Here is a 22,420-nt window from a genome sequence, read left to right as displayed (position 1 = left end):
TGTTGAAACCTAAAAATAAACTTTGGATGTGTACCTTGCAGAACCTCCCTTTGTAACAAAACCCACAAGTCCAAGGTTTCATAAGTGAGTTTTCTTACATGAGGTCATTGACTATGGAATTTGAGATCTCGGATGATATTTCTAGGAAATACTTTACAAGAGACATGAATGCTTTAATAATATATTCATTCCAACACAGTTTGTCATAAAAGGATGTTTTTAAAGCTAAGAAGAAAAACTGTGTTAGTCATGTGAATGCAGTAGGTGGCATATTAATTTTATTTATTTGGATTTAGATCACACCATTTTCAGGAGCAGCTGAAAGTGAGTTACATTGTGGGTGGGCATGACTGCCCTACCTACTGATCTTAGCACAGTTTCATGCCATTCTCAAGATTTACAGAAGTTAATCTCAGGTGAATCATGTACTCCAGGTGGCTTGGTGAAAACTGAAAATGATGCGTCAGTTGCATTTGCAAGATTTTTGTACTTTTGTGCAAACAACGATGTTTACATAACTGGATTACTGCAATGCTATTTATGTGGGGCTTCCTCAGTATGTTTTACCAAAGATGCAATGGGTACAGAATGCTGCCACCTGCACGATACTGTACTGAAAACTCTGAGATAGGGTTTCCCTCTTTTCCCAGGATTCTATATCTCGCGCCTTGATTTCCGCACGGAAATCAAAGCTTATTCCATAACAATACGCATAACTTATGACCCTGTTTACTAAGCCACGCTAAAGGTTCATTAGCATTTATAGCACGTACTAAAGCCCATAATACTCCTATGGGCGTCTTCTTGGTTAGCACGCGCTAATTTTTAGTATGTGCTGAAAACTCTAGCACATCTTAGTAAACAGGGCCCTTAATTAGTTAACAAGCTAATCAGCTTGTTAATTGGATGTCACAAGCAATTATAAGACTAATTGGCATTAATTAGAATTTATGTGCACCACTTGCTAAGCGTATTCTGTAACGTGGTGTGTATAAATGCTAAATTGGATAGTTGGAAAGTGGGCAGGGTTATGGGAGGTAAGTGGGCGGGTTGTGGGCGTTTCTAAAATTTATGCGTGTTGTTATAGAATACACCCACTCTGCGCTTAATTTAGGCGTCAGGATTTACACCAGGTTTTAGTTTGCGTAATTGACCATGACTAAAATTAGTTGTGCACAGCAGCACTCGGCAAATTCTATAACGTACAGTATGTCTAAATTAAAGTATACTTTGTATAATATGCTTTGAATTTTTTAGAAGAAATCGAGGCATCTTTGTATTCAGTTAAACTGTGCAGCTCGGTACTTAAGGCTTTACAAGAGATAGGACCCCAATATTTTAATGGGCTTTTGCAACCTTATGAACCAGGTCACTGGTTGTAATCAAATGGGCAGGGTCATTTGGCACTGCCAGCAGTAAGAGATTTTCAATTAAGTGCAAACATGGGTGTCTTCTTTTGTGTGCCTTGTGTGCTTTGTTGTGCCTGGTTTGCGGAATAAGCTACTGAAAAAACTGAAGGTGATTCACGATCGTGTAATCTTTTAGAAACCATTAAAAGACTTGCCCCCTAATTCTATATAATGTGCCAAATAGGCGCCTAACATTAGGTGCTCAAATGGAAGTACCAAAATGGGGTTAAAAAGGCAGTTAGGTGCCTAAGTGCATTTAGGTGCTATTCTATAACTTGGTGCTCATTTCAAAGCACATAGATGTCTCAAAATACCCCCCAAATCGTCTATCTGCCAAAAACATCCAAATAGCAATTGCGGAAAGGCAGAAAAAAAAGTCCAATGATATGTTTCTTCCAAATAGCAAGGGGGTGTGTTGGGGGTGGGTAGGAGGTGCGTTTTCAGTAGGATTAAGGAGGGCCCAAAAACAGGACATCCAACATTGATAATCGACATGAATAGGGTTACCATATGTCTGGTTTTACCCAGACATGTCCTCTTTTTGAGGACATGGCCGGGCATTCGGGCAGGTTTAGCCAGCCTGCCTCTTTGTCCAGATTTCCAGGCAACAGGCAGCGAGCCTCAGGGTATCCTATCCTCCCCTCCCTTCTTTACCTTATTGTAGTGCCCTGGTGGTTTAGTGACCTCTTTGGGGCAGGAAAGAGCCCCTTCTTTCCTGTCTGGTGCAGCTGGAGACTGTCTTACTCATGGCGCCGCTTCAAAGTGGCTGCTGAGAATTCTAGCGGCAGCCTAGCGAGACTTCCAGAAATGTTTTCAATGTTACTGCTTGAACTCTCGGCAGCCATTTTGAATTAGTACTGGGAGCAAGACAGCCGCCTGGGCAGGAAAGAGGGGGCTCTTTTCTGCCCTGAAGAGGCTACTAAACCCTCAGGGCACTACAATAAGGTACAGGAGGAGAGAGGTGGGAACCAAGATGGCGCTGATGTGAGACGCTACCCCAGATCTACTAAGATACGCTCCAGCACAGAATCCCGAGAGGTGTCTGAATACCCAAGATTTGGGGAAGCGGAGAGGAAAGGTGAGGGAGGCTCCTGTTACCCCTGCCGAAATCCCCCTCTCGAGGCAGACGAAGCTGGAAAATTTTGGAGTAACGCTGGGACCTCGGGTGACATCATCTCCTGCTATCAGACCGGCTTCAATCGACTCGGTCAGCAGCGTAGACGGGGCTTCTCTTAGCCCCAACGTCCGTACGGCAACTCCTCAACCAGGAAGTGAGCGAGAGGGTTGTGCCTTGCTGGATCCCATGCCTGAAGTGGAGAGGACCCACAAGGAAGGGAGCCCAACCGAACGTGATGGAAGCGAGGGTTATGTTGTGCGATGGCTTGAAACAGATAACCAATGCTCCCCTTCCTGATTTGAGTGTAGTAGTTGCAAAACCTGCCGTAGTGACAATGGAGTCACTATGGGACCTAACTTTTTCAATGCATTCTTCACCTACAAGCGGTTTTGGCTAAAAATGTAGGAGAAATTAAGCTATTAGCTGAAGCCCTATCGGTCCAAGAGCGGATTAATGCCCACCAGTTGTCTATGACTCAAGAGTTTGAAGAAAAATTCCAGAGACTGGAGAAATTGAATAAAGCTACAATTAAGGATAGTAATTTTACCAAACGGAAAATGGAATATCTAGAGAATCAACAGTGACGGCTTAATTTGTGGCTTATCAACTTCCCCAGATCTCCTATTGTTTCGGCTATTGACATGGTTAAAAAGTATTTGATGGAAGTCCTAGGGATGCCGGGTGAGTCTCTCCCACCCATAACAAGGGTAATTTACCTTCAGACTTTAACATCTAAATCTGGAAGTAATCATGCTGTTGTGGATGGAGGAATGAACTTGACGTCCTTTTTAGAGTCTTCCCTAGAGGTGGTTACCCAGAGGACAACAGCAGTGGTAGCATTTGCACTTGAGATGAATAGAGAAGTGGTGTTGAAATTATTTTTCAAACGTTTAGACTCATTGTTTTTTGGATCTAAAGTTAGAATTTTTCCGGATCTCGCAAGAGAGACTCAAAGTAGACGCAAGGCCTTTTTGGCACTGCGTCAAAGAGCTTTAAATATTGGGGTAATTTTCACTCTTAAATTTCCTTGTGTCTGTCAGTTTGTTTACCAACAGAATAATTATCAGTTCTTTGATCCAAAACAATTTGAGGAATTTGTTTGTTCCAAGGAAGTTCAGAATGTAACTGTGAAAGTTTAGGTGCTCATAAGGTCGCTGTAAGATAGGCTGAGAATATCACTCGAGTTTGTAATGTTCTGATTGTTAATTACTTTAATTGGTAACTATGTTAAATATATATCTTGGTTCCATTTATGTATTTCCCATATGGAGGTCGAAAATGTATAATTTATTACCTTAAGAGGGACAAGTTTTTATTTGTCTCAAAAACAATGATTTGGATTTTAGTGTCTATTGTTTTTGTATACTTCTTGGATAAGATGTATATATTTGAAGTTAATAATAAAGTATAAAAAAAAAAAGGTACAGGAGGAGAAGGATAGTGAATGAATGGAGTCACGTGGGTGGAGGGACAATGGAAAATTGGGGAAGGGATATACATGGGGAGAGAGAGGGAATCGAGCTTTCTTTGGGGGGGTCAAAGTGATGGGGAGGGGTGTGACAGGGACGGGGCATGTGTCCTCTTTTTCCTTAGGGAAAATGTGGTAACCCTAGACAAGAAGAAACTTCCAAGTGTTAGATTTAGGATGTCCTAAGTTAGACCTGTTTCAAATCATGTCCAGGGTAAAAAAGAAGGTGCTCTGAGTAGCTAGCTACTGACAGGGATTATGGCATGACCCCTCCATAATTCATTGTGGGTATCCTGAAAACCTGACTGGCTGGGGTGTCTCCAGGACTAGGTTTGGGAACCACTGCACTAGGCTACTCCTCACACTTGCTTCCTCCTTTGGTCAGAATGCCTGTAGTATCTGAGGCTGTCATAGAGCTTGGTTTTCCTTTCCAGTTTCACTTTCAGGGGAGAGGGAGGGGGACAGTAACCACTGGGGAATTACAGAGGGGTCATGCCATAATCCCTGTCAGTGGTCAATTACTCAGAGCACCTTCTTTTTTACCCTGGACATGATTTGAAACAGGTTTAATTTAGGCCATCCTAAATCTAAGACTTGAATATTTCTTCCTGTTTGATTATCACTGTTGGAGGTCCTGTTTTTGGGCCCTCGCTAATCCTGCCTAATATGCACTTCCTACCCACCCCCAACTGCCTCCACTGCATGCAAATCTCTCTCACAAATATTGTGTAGATATCCTGAAAACCATGACCAGGTTTGAGAACAACTGGCTTACTGGTTAGTGCAGTGGATTTTAAACTACGGGACCCTGGTTCAAATATCACTTTAACTCAATTTGTTTTAATTGTGAGCCCTCCAGAAACAGAAATATAAAGAGTCGGTTGGGCCGCTGGACGAAAATGGTGTTAAAGGGGCGATCAAGGAGGACAAAGCCGTAGCGGAGAAATTAAATGAATTCTTTGCTTCGGTCTTCACCGAGGAGGATTTGGGGGGGACACCGGTGCCGGAAAGAATATTTGAAGCGGGGGAGTCGGAGAAACTAAACAAATTCTCTGTAACCTTGGAGGATGTAATGGGTCAGTTCAGCAAGCTGAAGAGTAGTAAATCACCGGGACCTGATGGTATTCATCCCAGAGTATTAATAGAACTAAAAAATGAACTTGCGGAGCTACTGTTAGAAATATGCAATCTGTCCCTAAAATCGAGTGTAGTACCGGAAGACTGGAGGGTAGCCAATGTTACTCCGATTTTTAAGAAGGGTTCCAGAGGAGATCCGGGAAATTATAGACCGGTGAGTCTGACGTCGGTGCCGGGCAAGATGGTGGAGGCTATTATTAAGAATAAAATTGCAGAGCATATACAAAAACATGGACTGATGAGACAAAGTCAGCACGGATTTAGTGAAGGGAAGTCTTGCCTCACCAATCTAATGCATTTTTTTGAGGGGGTAAGCAAACATGTGGACAATGGGGAGCCGGTTGATATTGTATATCTGGATTTTCAGAAGGCGTTTGACAAAGTGCCGCACGAAAGACTCCTGAAGAAATTGCAGAGTCATGGAATCGGAGGTAGGGTATTATTATGGATTAAGAACTGGTTGAAAGATAGGAAGCAGAGAGTAGGATTGCGTGGCCAGTATTCTCAGTGGAGGAGGGTAGTTAGTGGGGTCCCGCAGGGGTCTGTGCTGGGTCCGTTGCTTTTTAATGTATTTATAAATGACCTAGAGATGGGAATAACTAGTGAGGTAATTAAATTCGCCGATGACACAAAATTATTCAGGGTCGTCAAGTCGCAGGAGGAATGTGAACGATTACAGGAGGACCTTGCGAGACTGGGAGAATGGGCGTGCAAGTGGCAGATGAAGTTCAATGTTGACAAGTGCAAAGTGATGCATGTGGGTAAGAGGAACCCGAATTATAGCTACGTCTTGCAAGGTTCCGCGTTAGGAGTTACGGATCAAGAAAGGGATCTGGGTGTCGTCGTCGATGATACGCTGAAACCTTCTGCTCAGTGTGCTGCTGCGGCTAGGAAAGCGAATAGAATGTTGGGTGTTATTAGGAAGGGTATGGAGTCCAGGTGTGCGGATGTTATAATGCCGTTGTATCGCTCCATGGTGCGACCGCACCTGGAGTATTGTGTTCAGTACTGGTCTCCGTATCTCAAAAAAGATATAGTAGAATTAGAAAAGGTACAGCGAAGGGCGACGAAAATGATAGTGGGGATGGGACGACTTTCCTACGAAGAGAGGCTGAGAAGGCTAGGGCTTTTCAGCTTGGAGAAGAGACGGCTGAGGGGAGATATGATAGAAGTGTATAAAATAATGAGTGGAATGGATCGGGTGGATGTGAAGCGACTGTTCACGCTATCCAAAAATACTAGGACTAGAGGGCATGAGTTGAAGCTACAGTGTGGTAAATTTAAAACGAATCGGAGAAAATATTTCTTCACCCAACGTGTAATTAGACTCTGGAATTCGTTGCCGGAGAACGTGGTACGGGCGGTTAGCTTGACGGAGTTTAAAAAGGGGTTAGATAGATTCCTAAAGGACAAGTCCATAGACCGCTACTAAATGGACTTGGAAAAATTCCGCATTTTTAGGTATAACTTGTCTGGAATGTTTTTACGTTTGGGGAGCGTGCCAGGTGCCCTTGACCTGGATTGGCCACTGTCGGTGACAGGATGCTGGGCTAGATGGACCTTTGGTCTTTCCCAGTATGGCACTACTTATGTACTTATGTACTTATACCTACTGTACCTAAATATATAAGCCATTTGCAAACCTGAAGGCTACTGAAGTGGTGTACATTCATGTAGAGTAGGTATTTTTCTGTTCCTGGAGGGCTCAGAATTAGAAAATAAAAGAGCTGAACTGGGATTTGGACCGGGGTTCCTTGGTTTGAAGTCTACTGCACTAACCACCAGATTACGCCTCTGCTCTGTCTGGATGTCTTTGTGGGTGATGCCAAACAGACATCTCTATCCCTGTTTTTTTTGACGTTCATAAGTCATTGACTATTCATTTTGTACATTCTCAGCAAAAAAAACCCCCATCCATCTCACAGCCATTTTCAAACAGAAAACCTAGATGTCTTTTTTTTTACATTATGGGCAGGATGTCCCAATTCTGACAGACACATTTTTCAAAAATGCTTCTCTATGTATTCTAGCATGTAACTGCAAAGGCGGTGCTAACTTTTAGCACCCTTTATCAAACCAACCCTTTGGTTTTTTACTTAGTATTATTCTTGTTAATGGGGTTGAGTGAGTTACCTAGTCAGAAAGATGCATGAATAGGGAACGAGAATGGGTTGTGGGGATTGTTTTAGGCAGGATTGTATTGATTGCTCTTACGAATATTTTATTGTACTCCACACTGTATGACATGTTCTCAGTTATAAGTAATTCAAAGTCTTTGGATTAAATTAAATTTAGGTACAGTAGATATTCTCCTGTAACTAGAGAGCTTACAATGTAAGTTTATACCTAAGGCACTGGAAGGTTAAGCAATTTGACCATGATCACAAAGACTGGTGGACGGAGTTGAACTGGGTTTCTCTGGTTGCTAGCCCAGCACTCTAACCACTAGGCTATTCCTCCATTTTCATGCTTTTTCTGGCAATGTCATTTTTGCTCTGGAGCCCACAACAAAACAGGAAAGGACCTCTATGAGGATCAAAAATGGAAGCAGGACCTACTCACTCTGAATCTGAAGAATTGAGCTGTGGCACAGTGATTGGTGGAACTAAGTGATGTGGTCTGAAGGGGGAATGGGGTGCTGAACCACAGGCTGAGGCGTCCAAGAAAAAACAACCTTGGGCCCTTCAACCCATGACTGCAGTCAAAGCCTTGCCCATTTCCACCTGTTGGTGACAGGAAACCTATGCTGAAGGAGGTAGAGACAGAGAAATGATGATGGAGCATCAGAAGGGATGATTGGAAGCAGAAGGAATGGGCAGAGAGAAAAATCAGTATGGGGATAATTAAAAGAATGCGTAAATAGAAATAAGCAGCTAATCTGATCTGTATGTAGCAGCCACTGTTAATTCAGCAGCAAGGAATGCCTGCTTGAAGTTTGTCACTACTTTAAACCACTACTTCTTGTCTGACCTCCATGATAGGCAGGCAAAGTCTTGTATGTCCAGCTACCTTTTCCAGAAAGTTCAAGTTCATCTTTATTTGACATACCATCTTATAGATGTACCACATAGGCAGTTCACAATAATAATAACAGAACTACTAGAAAGAGTAGCAGGTCAGGAAGGAAAAGAAACTACAAATCTACGATAGGAAAGGGACAGAAAGTGAGGGAAAAGTACTATAGCATCAATAAACTCGGTGCTCCAACATTGGCATCATTAACAATCTAGGAGAAACCTAAATTAAAAGTAAAAAAAATAACAAAAAAAATTAAAATTGTTAATAATTTAACAATTTTGAGGAGAAAAGAAGACACCTAAGCTGGAGGTTTGAAGGCCTGGTGAAAAATATGGAAAGGAAAGGAAGCTGAGAGAAACCAGGCAAATATGAGTGCCTTCTGTGAGAATTGGTGTCTATTGTAATCAGTGGGAGCAACTGGTGGCAGCCGGACCCCCCCCCCCCCCCCAGACTATTCAATAGTAACTCAATATTGAAACTCTTCTCTAAGGTTCTTGATTCTCCCTGGCATCTGACCTTTTGTTATTAAGGGAGAGCCTTTTAGCTACTGTTTGCCCTGAGATTGGTAGTATGGAATGCTGCCACTATCTGGGTTTCTGCCAGGTACTTGTGATCTGGCTTGTCCACTGTTGGAAACAGGATACTGAGCTAGATGGACCATTGGTCTGACCCCGCATGCTATTCTTATGTTACTCAACGGTACCACAGAAGAACCAAAAAGACCTCCGCAGTCTCAAAAGCACACCACACACAGCGAAGGTGACAAAAAAAAAAAAGGAAAACTAGATTATGTAAATGTAGTAACTCCAGTTACATCGTCTAGTTTTCCTTGTTTTGTGTCACCTTTGCTGTGTGTTTTTGCAATAACTGTTAGGACAGGCTTATGCTGTAGGCATGCAGTAATTCTCACATTAAAATGATAACAGAGCTTGGTAAATAGGGACCTTAGTATGAGAAAGATATATCATTTTATATTTTTTGTGTGTTGACCTGTGCTTCCATGCAGCTTAAGAATCTATTTTATTAAAACACATATTAGGATTTAGAATAAAAGATGGATTCAAGTAAACATTTGTGGAAGACAATTTTCAAGTGATTTATGCAGGTAAAAAGTATTTCACCTACGTAAATCAAGCACCTGAAAACAATCCACCCTCTATTTGACAAGAGGTCCGCAAAACATTTGTCAAGAATGCATCTTGAGGAGTTCCAGCAGATGTCACTGTAAACAACAGGCAGCTTTGTGGACGCCCCAGACCATCTCCTGTTGGTTGAGAGGCCCCCAGCACAAGGCCATTTTCCTGTCGCAGCAATGTCAAGTTCCAGCAGATGGCACTATGAGCAGCAGGCAGCTTTGTGGATGCCCCGGACCATCTCCTGCTGGTTGAGAGGCCACCAGCACTACAAGGCCATGTCCCTGCCACAGCGTGTGCCTGTTAGCACATACCCAAAGGGGTGTGACCATAGGGGCAGGTACCACTCCTTTAGAGCCCCTTCGGAGCAAATGAGGAGCGAGAAGCGGGTTCCCTTGCTCTTCTATGGGGAAACGTAAAGAAGCCAGGGGGAGGACTGCACAGCTTACCATTATTCAGGGACCGATGAACTTCCATCTATAGCAGGCCATGGTTGCACAACCACTTCTGACTAAGAGTTCCTCCTCCAAGTCTGGAGCTTCTCTTTTTCCTGGGGGTCATACCCCTTCCCCAACCTGTTTTTCCTAATGCAGTGATCAGTAAACCTAAGCAGAAATTACTCTGGATCTCAAAGGAAATGATCCGGAAGGATCTTTTTTCTTGGAACAACAATCTTCAAATAGTGGGACTAAGAACAATGATTCCGTTAAGATACCATCTCCGGTTTGTCTTTTAGTCTCTACTATCTCCGGTTTCTCTTTCAGTCTCTCCTGATCTTAGCAATTTGCAGGAGGTTTCATTCAAAGCTATTCATAGAGTTGAGAAATCTCATCAGGAAAATCTTTCCAGTATTGGGAAATTTACTGAAGAAACTGCAATAAAATTCACGGATCAAGATTCAAAATTAAGACTATGTACTTGCATCTTGGGAAAGTTGAGCCTCAAATGGGAACCTTTAGTGCTACGGCTACATCAATGATTAAAGACAGTTTGTCTATTCATTTTCAGTTAGAATGACTTGAAAATTCATTGAGAGCTCGTAACTTGAGGGTCCTTAATTTTCCTGTGACTCATTTTTAAGCACCATTAGAAATCTTTAAAATTATTATTATTATTATTATTACTTTTGTATCCCACATTATCCCACCTTTTTGTAGGCTCAATGTATATGAAGTTTGACTTATGAAGATTCTATGGTTGCTAAGCTGTATTATATAATTATGGGCTCTAGAAAGGCTAGAGATAAAGGAGCTTGTGATGTTATTGCTTCACTAGATAGTTTAGATTTATCTAGATTTTTAGAATCTTCACAAGAACCTATTTCCAAAAGAGCAAACCTATTGGTGTCTTTGAACAAGGAAGAACACAAGATGCTAATTTTGAAGACTTATTTTACTAAAAAAGATTTGCTACTCTTTGGTCAGAAAGTTATTTCCCAACTTGGCCCAGCCAACACAATTGCATCGTAAGGATTTTCTACAGTTTAGGCCCCGGGTTCTGGCTGTGGGAGCCACTTTATTCCTAAAATTTCCTTGTAAATGTCTGGTCACATCAGGGAATAATTCCTATGTTTTCTTAGATCCTACTTAATTGGAGAATTTTTTTGATGGAAAAAGAGAAACATACGCAAATTATGTAATGTTTAAAAAAAATTCCTTTAGTTATCTCTGCAGGTTAAATAATTGAAGTATTAAAGATATATTAGTGTTTGCTGCATATTTAGGATTGATTGCTGAAACTAATTTTTTCATTTCTTTGCTTTTTCCATCTGAAGGAGCTCCATAATGTGGACTTTTTTTTTTTAAGCTTTTTTTGTATTCTCTGTTTTGCTTTATTTCCTATACATATTTTCATTATATGTCATTATGGGCCCTGTTTACTAAGCAGTGTTATAGGTGCGTTAAAGTTTTTAATGCGCATTAACCATGTACGTGCCTACAATATCCCTATAGGTGCCTACATGGTTAGTGCACGTGCTAAGTGTACGCACGCTAAAAACACTAATGCACCTTACTGAACAGGACCCTATATATATATAATGTAAATTCAATTAAAAGAAAAAAAAAAGAAAGAATGCATCTTGAAATATATCTGCAGTGTTCACAACTTAAACCCATACTGCAGTATTTCAGAGGTTGTGGAATCAATGGAATAATTAATATTTCTATGAATTATTTAAATGAACAAAGAAAAGCACTGTGTGCTTGTCCTTATTTTAGAATTACCTAGAACGTACATAATTGTATACAGTGGATCGATCGACCCTTTAATCTTCTCAAGTTTAAACAAATATTTATTGTACAGTATTGTGGTTGGGAGGGAATAGCTGAACACTGTTCTATAAATGGCTGGTTTCTCATATTAGTTTTGGAACTTTTACAATCAAAATTCTTTGTGATTAGCTGTGTGTAGATTGGCAACAAACAACAAACTGAGTAGGAAGCTACCATACCAGTAGTAATGCAATCCAAAAACACAGTTTAAAAGTGTAATGTTCAGGTTTTAAGAATTAAAGGACAGTTAAATTAAACCTGTGTATACCTGAGTGCATGGAGATATGCCATTGTTGAGCATGTAGGCGTAAAAAGATTAGACTATATAACTATGGACGAATTATTTCCAACGGCATACATTTTTATCATGTTTACTTAATGTACTTAAACAGTAATTTCCTGCCAAGTATGGCCAACTGAAGGTTAAGAAAACTCTTATCTGAACAGAAAAGGAATGGAAACTTGAAGGATTAGAAAAAAGAAGTGCAAACCACAAATCACAGCTCCAACTAGGATTTGGAAGGGCTTGTAACCGCTGAAACCCAGCCCGTGTCAGGTCATTTTCTGGTGCTTTAATAAAGACCTTTCAAGCTTCTACTTCCAGTTTGGAAGTCATTTTGTCATCCTCTACTTCTGCTCGTTTCCTTTGGACTTTCGTAGAGGTTGTTTCCTGTTTTTGCTTTGGACTTTGCTTGTGCTCCAATTATTTATTTATTGTACATTTATACCCCACGTTTTTCCCACACTTTTGCAGGCTCAAAGTGGCTTACAATGCACTGATAGGCTAACGCCAGATCAGAGGTGGTACAGATACAATTAATTAGATAAAATAAAAGAAACAGGGGAAGAAGAGAATAGGGAAAGGATAAGCGAGTTCAAAATGGTCTGTAGATATGTTGTTAGGTAGGACTTCAGGCCTCATGTTGAATCCTGGCCGAACCTCGAGTGGCTAGAAGAGATGCAAAGCGACCAGGCACACCAGATAACCAATAGTTTTAATATGTATGTCATTTCAACGCTGTATATATTATGGCACCCAAGTTTTCACGTCATGACATCAAGGTCCTTAATTATTTCCTCTGTCCCTTTACAATTTGTTCCCCTAATCAATACATATGTGCGTTTTACATTTTTTTGTTATTATTGCTCAAATCTATGTGTGCATATACGTTTTTATTTATATAACATATGTATGGTGTTTTTGCTTTCGAAATACATTATTGCATCACCATTTTACATATAGTATATTTTTGTTATTAGTTTATTCTTTTTGTGTGTATTTTTTTAAAATCCCTTGACCGAATTGTTACACATACATTTTTAAAGTTTACAAGTTTATATAATTTGTAAATTTATTGTTTTAACCTATTTGTGTGCACTGTATTTTGTCTTTTCTATTTTATATATAAATGTATGGTTTTTTTTTTAATTTTATAGAAGTCTTTATTGAACTTATTTTGATACACAACAAGGTATAAACATAGTGAAACACATCTGGATTAAAACAGAAGTCTTAGTAATAAATGTATGTTTTTATAGACTCCTGATGCAGGCCTGACGGCCGAAACACGACGTTGTGTCGAGTCTTCAAATTATCAATAAAATTGTTTATTAACGAACATCCTCCAGTTTCTGGTATCCTTGGTCGCTCTCCCACTTCTTTTACACTATTGTTTTTACCGTGAGGCGTTTGAGTTCTCCGCTTTTTTGGCGGATTTTCTCTCACACCAGATGACCAAACATGATGGGAATGGAGCTGAAATACGCTCCTCCACCCGTCCACGTCCGCTCCCTGGTCAACCGACCCACACACTCACAGACTTCTTCAATGGCAAGCAGGCCAGTTTCACAGTTGGAATCAGAAGGACAGCACTTCCCAAGAGGACCCAACGATGCCACCGCAATGGCCAACGGCCAGCAACCGACCGAGCGGCAGGCTGACGACGGAGGGAGATCCGCAGCGCTGAAGAAACCAGCAGCCCAGAGGAACAGACAGATGGCCGCAGGGGCCATTTTACTAAAGGGTTGGTGTATGGCAATGGTCTTGCTGTGCTCCAATCTGGAACTACTGGAGCCCGGCAGTAGTACCCAAATCAAGCGCACACCATTTCCGGTGATACAAAAATATTTTGTATTGTTGTAGCGCTGGGTTTACCCGGCGGTATCAGCACTGCTTGGTTACTGCTGGGTTAGCTTGGGAGCCCTTACCGTCAGCTAAATAGGTGACGATAAGAGCTTCTCCTGGAAATGGCCGTGCAACAAGTTGTTCACTTACCGAACAGCCATTTCCTTTTAAAAAAAAAAAATCTCAGCCTTTTACCCGCTGCGGTAAAAGGGGGTCTCAGCGTGCATCAAAAACTGATGCCACTGCAGGCCCCCTTTTACCACAGTTGGGTAAAATGGGCCCTTATTCCCTCGTGTAAAGCCCTGGCCAAAACAAGCACTTTTTGAGCTGTTGTAAAACCTGTTATGGAAATGTTTCCCCATACACATATATGCCCTTTGTAAAATGGGGAATATACATGCCATCCTAATCTTAATTTCAAGCATTTTTAAGGAATAGAGAAGTAGCCTAACGGTCAGTGCAGTGGGCTGAGAACCTGTGGAACTGGGCGTGATTCCCAATGCAGCTCCTTGTGATGCTGGGCAAGTCACTTAACCCTCCCAGGTACAAAATTTAGATTGTGAGCCCACTAGGGACAGAGACAGTACCTACACATAATAAATGTAAACCGCTTTGACTACACCAAAGAAAGGCTGTATATCAAATCCCATTTTTTTAAGCTGCTTATTCCCAAACTATGTGCTAAGCAGTTAACCATAAAATTAACCAGTCATATTACTGGGAAATAACAAAATGAAATACACAATTGACAAAATATATGTTTAACAGCCAACCTTAATCAAATAAAATATTTATAAAATTGAAAAGTCTTTTGCTTACGAAACACATAATAAGAAGATTGGCATTTAATATTCAGAGGCAAGCTGTTCCAAATTATCACCACTTTGAAAGAAAAAGCGCTATCCAGTACTCACGTACAGCGAATGCCCTTCACTGATGGAAAATGTAATAAATAATGTTCTAGTGAACAACAAGTTTGATTATTTGAAGGCACATCTACCACATTAGTCAAATAAACTGATGCTTGAACTTGTAATATTTAAAAAATTAAAATCAAACAAAGCTATCTTAAACATAATGCAAGCCTGGACTGGAAGCCAATGATGTCGTATCAACAGTGGAGTGGCCTTATATTTTTTGTCTTTCAGTCTCGTAGCTGTATTTTGCAACAACTGAAGCTTCTTCTGTTTAGGAGAAATTTCTAACTGAATTGCAATAGTCTATCTGAGACAATCATCTGAACCAACAAACAAACCAGTTTTCATAAAAATAAGAACACACTGACATTAACCCCCTAATTCTACAAAAGTTGCTAAAAATTATGCGTACACAATTTAATTGATTGAGCTAATTAGAGCTGATAATTGGCTTAACAAGCAATTATTAGCACCATTTAGTTTTAATTGGAATATATGCGCCTAAATTTTACATGCAAGTTCAAAAGGGGGAGTGAAAATGAGAGGGTTATGGGCAGAACAGAGGCGTTCCTAAAATTAACATGTATAGTTATAGAATAAGGGGGAAACACGCTTAATTTAAGCGCCAAGATTTGCACCACATTTCAGCTGGTGCAAACGTGCGTGCCAAAAGTTAGATGCGATTCCTGGGTGTAAGCGCTACTCTATAAACTGTGTCTAACTAAGTGGCTTTCCTAAATCAGCATTTATACATGTACACAACTCATAGCCACATGTATATGCTGCAATAGAGCAGCAAGGCAAACGAAAGAGAGGGAGTCTAAAGTGCAGGAAGCCCAGTCAAACACAAACAGCCTCCAAGAATGGGTTGGCATCTAAAGTTTATTGAAGGACCCAACACAGGCCGTGTTTCAGCAGAACACCTGCATCAGGGGTCATCAGTGTTATGTGTTACAATCACAATATTGTCTATTGTTCCTTCATAAATCAGTGGATAATACTGACACTTACAAAGGTTAAAATGACATAACCAATTTGCACAACTAATTAGAAAATGCTGCCAAAATTCTAAAACGTTAAGTCATTAGTCTGTCTTGCTAGGCAAGGCTTGCGAGAGAGCAGCAAACACCTCTAGTGTGATTCATTCATTACTGAGTGAAAAGCATTAGTTACTGTAACATGCTCCCTGCTGTATGAGAGACAACGGTTACTGCCACAGGTTTCCTGCTTCAAGCTGTTCTATTTGTTAACTCTTGTCCTCTGACATATACTATAGGCAAAACATGGTTGTGTTGGGGTTTATTATGTGATTTTGCTATGCGATTTATCATTTTAATTGATTTTTATTAAAATATCATATTTTTGGTTCATTTTATGTCTCTCTGGTACTGTTTTCTTGTTTCCCTCCTCCAGCAGAAAAAAACACAAATATGCACAGGTAATTTGTATCCATAATAAATTTCAAAGCAAAAGTGTATGCACGCGTTCCCTTCAAAAACTGATGCAAAACCTGTGCATACAAAATATGTACAGGTTTTGTGGTCAGAGGATCATGCTTTGTCAGATAGGGTTCATGCCACACACCTGAGGAGGATTATTTCCTGGGTTAAATTCTACAATTCATGCAGTGGGGTGGGGGGACCTTTTTTTTTTTAAGGTTTTCAAACAAGTGTTTGGTGAGTTGGCAGGTGAAACAATTTGTATTCTTTGATCCCACACAATTGAGGGTTTTTTTGTGGATACACTTCTTAAGTAATTTCTGTTGGGATATTGTAGGTAGGGCTGTTGTTAATCAGATAAATATACACCATGCTTTGGACTAAATTCTATAAATAGCACTGAAAAATCAGTGCCAAAAAAAGCGCTAAGCATTAATTTTATAAAGCGACACTCAAATTTAGATGTAGTTTATAGAATAGCGCTAGGCGCCGGAAACCACAACTATATTTAGGCATGACCATTTACGCCAACGAAACCTTGATCTATGCCTATGTTAGGCACAGGTCCCCTTTATTCTATAAAGAGACACCTAAAGTGCAGGAACACCCTTGATCTGCCCATGACCCTCCTAATTAGCACTGATAATTGATTTAGTGCCGGTGCTAATTGGCTCATTATTCAATTAAATTGCATGCACAAATTGGGCACATGCCCAAATTTGCATGAGAATTTAAAGCACCATTTATAGAACTTGGGGGATAGTGTGAGACTTTTCAATCAAGCTTGCTTGTTTGATTTTTGTTATTTGCTTTTGTCCATTTCTCTCTCTTTGATGTGGGCTATGTTATTTTAACTTTGCCTGTGATTAAGTTATTACTTTTTACTATGGTATAGTTTTTCTTTGTTTATTTTGGAATGTTAAAGGTTTCAAAAGTCTAATAAAACTACATACTGTATGTGTACAGACTTTGTCCCAATACAGTTTGAACAATGCCCCCTTGGACTTATAGCAAAGATGTTAAAATTGGAACGAGTATGTCTTTTTCCCATCTGACGGGTTCTGCATCCCGAGGCAAAAATGTGGCAGGGCTTTCCTTTGATCGTCTTGTATTGCAAAGGTTTACATTTCAGAAAACATCATCATAGACAATGAAACTTATTATGGGCTGGAATAAGAGATTCTGGCCTGCTTGGCATTCATTTCAAATCAAATGACTCTTCCCAAAGTTGTCATTTGCATGTTTTACATCTGAGGCTGCATATTTCTCTTGGCTGGACAGTAAGTGAAACATGACCCTTTGACTACATTCTTTCCTCTGTATCTCAGCTAGCAGTAATCATCAAAGACTATGACTGACCTACAGACATTAAGTAGAGGCTTAAAGTATCAGTGTCAGACATCACATATTAAGATGATTAACAGGAATTGGACCCCCTACTATAGAATCTTGTTTCTCAATCTGTTACAGGTAGGCGAGGTTTAGTAGGGCTGTGAAAGTGATTTAAACTGACTATGCTGCTCATATTGCACAGTTTTCATAATTCTCAGATATGTAGATTAAGTGTTCTGAAGTTTCAAAGTTTTAAAGAACTTGGCAGACCAAAACCAGAGCTATTTGAACAACTGCTCCTACTCAAAAAGCAAAGGACTGAAAGCGATCTTTAGAACATAAAAGGCGGCTACAACGTGGATAACTGCAGATTAGAGAATGACACGCAGTAACCACAGCAATGCGGATGGGGAAGGGGCGGGGATGGGGACAGAGCCCGTGAGAACAGGGACAAATTTTGTCCCCTTGTCACATTCTACTTTGAAGCCTGTTAATGAACTGGACTATTACTTATGTTTGATTGATGCAGATGGAAAAACAAGCAAGCATGCTGGCCACAGCTAGCAAAATTTGAATGGGGGATCCTGTACATCCTGTTACAGCACATCTTCTAAGAAGACATCTTCTACTGCAGGAGGGACTGTGGAAGACAGGAGAGCTAGACTGAATCCTGAGATTGTTAATGACTTCTTATTCATCCACAGATTAAAGAAATCATAACAGTGCTTCATAGGGCATATATCTCCCCTCTAGGGAATACAGAACGGGTTGTAAATTGTACCCCTGGACATTTTAACAAGGTGGATTAGGATTCCTTGGGGTAGTAGAAATCAGCTATTGTTGGGGTTGGAAGGGTAGAGGGTGGTGGTGGTGGTGGTGGGAGGATTTATTATAGCTGCTCATTGTTAATATTGCTTTCTGTTTGTAATTTATGCACAACGGTTGCACAGCATATTGTTCCTTTTTATACTTTAATAAAAAGATTTAAATATAAAATCATAATGTTCGAGGCTTCTACAGATGAGACCAGAGCCCACAGGGAGGGGACAGGGACAGAGACGGGGCCTGCAGGGACAGGATGGGGATGGGACCAAATTTTATCCCCGTGTCATTCTCTACTGCAGACAGAAGAAAGGACAGAGAACTGAGTTTAAAATGCAGGAGGGGAGATCTAGGTTAGACAAGAGGTAGGTAACTGGTTAAAATTATTCAGGAGGGTGGAAGACTCTCCATCACTTCAGGTTTTAGAAAGCAGGTTAAACAGACATTTGGGATGATATGCCCATAGTACACCCAGTCTTGAAGCAGAAAGATGACTAGGTCAGTGTTTCTGAACTGCCAGTCTGTGGCAGCTTTTTTACTGATCCATGAAGCATGGTGGTAGTGATATAGGAGGCAATGTGACAATCCTTCCTGTATCTCTGCCTATTTGCCTATCTCTGCCTATTCTGCCTGGAATGCTACCATCTGATAGGTCTAGGCCAAATGATGTCATCACGTTGTTGACGGAAGTTTGTTTCTTTAAAAGGTCCGCTTTGCCACGCTGTGTTATTAAGAAGCAAGGAGCTGAACTTTTGAGAATGCAGCACCGGCGTCCCTGAAAAAGTAGTTTTGAAACATAGATTCCTGTAGGACGTTTAAGGAGCAGATGGCTTTGGAGCGAGCAAAGAGAAGTTTAAGGGGTCCTTTTACAAAGGCGTGCTGAAAAATGGCTTGCGGTAGTGTAAGCATGGGATTTGGGCACACGCCGATCCATTTTTTAGCGCCTGTAAAAAAAAAGGCTTTTTCTCTTTCTTTGCCGAAAATGGAGGTACGGCAAAATCAAAATTGCTGCTGGTCCATTTTGGGTCTGAGACCTTATCGTCAGCCATTGAACCTAGCAGTAAAGAATCCGGGCGGTAATGACCTGCGCACGTCCGTTATGTGCACATGAAAAAAAAATATTTCTCAGACGCACTTATCGAACGCTCGCAAAAAATAAAATTACTGCAAGATCCACATAGTAGTCGGGCAGTAACTCCATTTTGGCGCATGTTGGGCACGCGTAGACACTTACGCGGCTTAGTAAAAGGGCCCCTGAGTTAAGTTCTTACTCTGGCTTGACTGTCTCTATTATATCTGGTGTTTTGCTTTCTTTCATTTTTTACTCACATATTGTGACTTTTTGACTTAAATGTTTTTAAAAAAAAAGTTTTTTGAAGGACTCCTTGATAGAGGGTTAGGGGGTTTCTCACTAAGGTTTTTCACATTCATTTTGGTAATAAAAATTTTGTACATGAATGCACTAAAAAGGAAATTTGAAGGGTTTCAATGTAAGGAGTACTGATGATATATAGAGCGGTATAGTGTGGTTTGGCTAAGGAACAGCCTATACTGAATTCTCCGTTCGTTTCCCTTCTTTTTTGATAAATTATTCAATTTCCAGTGTGAAATCCTTTTCTGAGTATTCCCTATTCCTATGTAGGGATTGACTTTATATTCTAGAATTCATTGAAGTGTCTCTCCCTTTGGGAATTTTATAATTGATATATATTATAGTAACTGCATGTCATAGCACTTCCTACTCCTTTCTCTCCCTCCCCCTCCCCCCCCCCCCCCCCCCCCACCAAACACACATTGCCAAGGATAGCAAGCTAAAACCCTGTTAGTTCTAGAACAAAGCAAATACCCTGACTCCATGCTTTCTGACTTGCTGTACTGTATGGATGGAATAGCCCTCCTGAGCTGGTGTATAACGCTTCTCCTGGCTGTATTTGAATGCTTCCTATACAGCCATCGTTTTGAGGCTACTTTTAAATCTTACACCCTGGCCTAATCTGTTTAAAGCCTTATTTTACCAATGTTTTCTGTGTTTAATACATTTCCTCTTGTTTGGGATATCAACTCGTAATTCACAGTGAAGTTGCATACTAATACCATGGAATTTTTGGATGTTTTGATAAAAAGAAATGATGGTTCTTTAACCATGACAGTAAAGTATAAACCAGCGGGACCAAATAATTTGCTGCAGTTTGAGAGCTTTAATCTACAATCTCTTAAACGGAACTTTTTGATAGGACAGTCTTTGTGCCAGTGGTGAATAAATGCATCAATGCAGGACTATGAACAGGTGAATGTCTGCTTAGGGTTACCTGAGGGCTTGTTTTACCTACAGATTATTTGTTACAACATAGGATGTGAGAAGAAAAAAAAGAGACCTTGTTTGTATCTTTCCATACAAGGCCAGGTCTAAATGTCTCATGAAGTTGATTCATCACCACATGGTATGGCGACTGCATCAAGTATTCACAAAGTCTCCAGTGATTGCTTATAGAAGAGGGAAAAATATTGGTGAAATTTTGTCTTATCACGATACATTTGAAACTTAGAATAGGGTTCATAGGGTCTGCTCCCACTGTTACTGGTGATCTACAACTCTGAAAGGCAGACCCAGATATATCCTCCAACTGTAAAGTACTATAGAACACAATTTGATTCCAGCTATGCGATCTATCTTATAATAAACCCCTGTAGTCCAGTATATATGGAACATACTAAGAGTTGATAAGGAGTTGTGGCCATCGCTGAAGAGTGAGTGGCAGTATCCAAGACCCATAAATTGTGGGGTTCCAGAAGGAGCCCTGATGCACAGCGCCTGCCTTCAGTCCTGCTCCGATTAAGCAGGAGGCCCAAAGTAGCAGAAGGAGAATGATGAACAAAAACTATGATTGCTGTGCAACAACTTCTGACTGATGAACATAGGCATTATCTAAATGCAATAGATTACAATGCTACGATACAATGAACTATGCATATACCTCAGCTTAGATATACTAGCAGCACTGTTTGTTTTTGTTTTTTTAAATCTATATCTCACATACTGGTTTCTACTCTGTGGGGATGAAATGATTCTCATTTGAGGAAACACTAGGAAAGTTGGGGCACTTAACTTGGACAAGGCAACTGAAGGGAGATATGATAGAGGTCTATAAAATAATGAGCAGAGTGGGTAGGCGTGAATCGCTTGTTTACTCTTTCCAAAAATACTAGGACTAGGGGGCACACAATGGGGCACACAATGAAGCTACGAAGTAGTAAATTTAAAAAGAATCGGACAAAAATATTTCTTCACTCAATGTGTAATTCAATTCTGGAATTCGTTACAAGAGAATGAAGTAAAAGCAGTTAGCTTAACAGGGTTTAAAAAAAGATTTGGCTAGTTTCCTAAAAGAAAAGTCCATAAGCCATTATTAAAATGGAATCCACAGCTTATTTCTAGGATAAGCAGCATAAAATGTATTGTACTGTTTTGGGATCTTGCCAGGTACTTGTAACCTGGGTTGGTCACTGTTGGAAACAGGATGCTGGGCTTGATGGACCTTTGGTCTATCCCAGTATGGCAACACTTATGTACGTATGAGGGAAGCTATGATAAAGGTCTATAAAATACTAAGTGGAGTGGAACAGGTAAATGCAAATTAATTTTTCAGTCTTTTTAAAAGTACAAAGACTAGGGGGCACACCATTAAGTTATACAGTAGTACATTTAAAATAAATCAGACAAAATATTTCTTCACTCAACACACAGTTAAGCTCTGGAACTCATTTCCAGATAATGTGGTAAAAACAGCATAGCTGGGTTTCAAAAATGTTTGAACAAATTCCTGAAAGTTAAGTAGCATGGAATCTCTCTACTGTTTGGGATCCTGCCAAACGCTTGTGACCTGGATTGGCCACTGTTGGAAACAAGATACTGGACTTGATGGAAATTTGGTCTAACCCTGCATAGTATGTTCCTATAAACAAAGCATAGGGGCTGTTTTACAGAGCGGCGGTAAGCACAACGCAGGCTTACCGCTTGCTCTTCTGGGATTACCCCAGCCCAACATGGCCAACAGCGGTAGTCTCACCCTGAGTGCGCACCATTTCTAGGGGAAAAAGAAAACCCCCAGAAAAGACTTGCACGGCGATAACCTGTCGGTAATCAGACATTGCCATGCACTGCTTGTTACTGCCAGGTTAGTGCGGGATCCCTTATTGTTACCACAATGGGTGGTGGTAAGAGCTCCCCGC

General features: G+C 40.5%; 1 protein-coding gene across 3 annotated transcripts in view; it reads right to left on the bottom strand.

Annotated features, from left to right (window-relative positions):
• PLA2G4A (phospholipase A2 group IVA) overlaps window positions 1-22,420 on the bottom strand; it is a 220,353-nt gene that overhangs the window by 84,996 nt on the left and 112,937 nt on the right. The gene's annotated exons all lie outside the window — the stretch shown is intronic.

The sequence above is a fragment of the Microcaecilia unicolor genome, chromosome 6, assembly GCF_901765095.1.
Source record: "Microcaecilia unicolor chromosome 6, aMicUni1.1, whole genome shotgun sequence".
NCBI classification, from domain to species: domain Eukaryota; kingdom Metazoa; phylum Chordata; class Amphibia; order Gymnophiona; family Siphonopidae; genus Microcaecilia; species Microcaecilia unicolor.
This window is presented reverse-complemented; position numbering and strand designations above follow the sequence as displayed.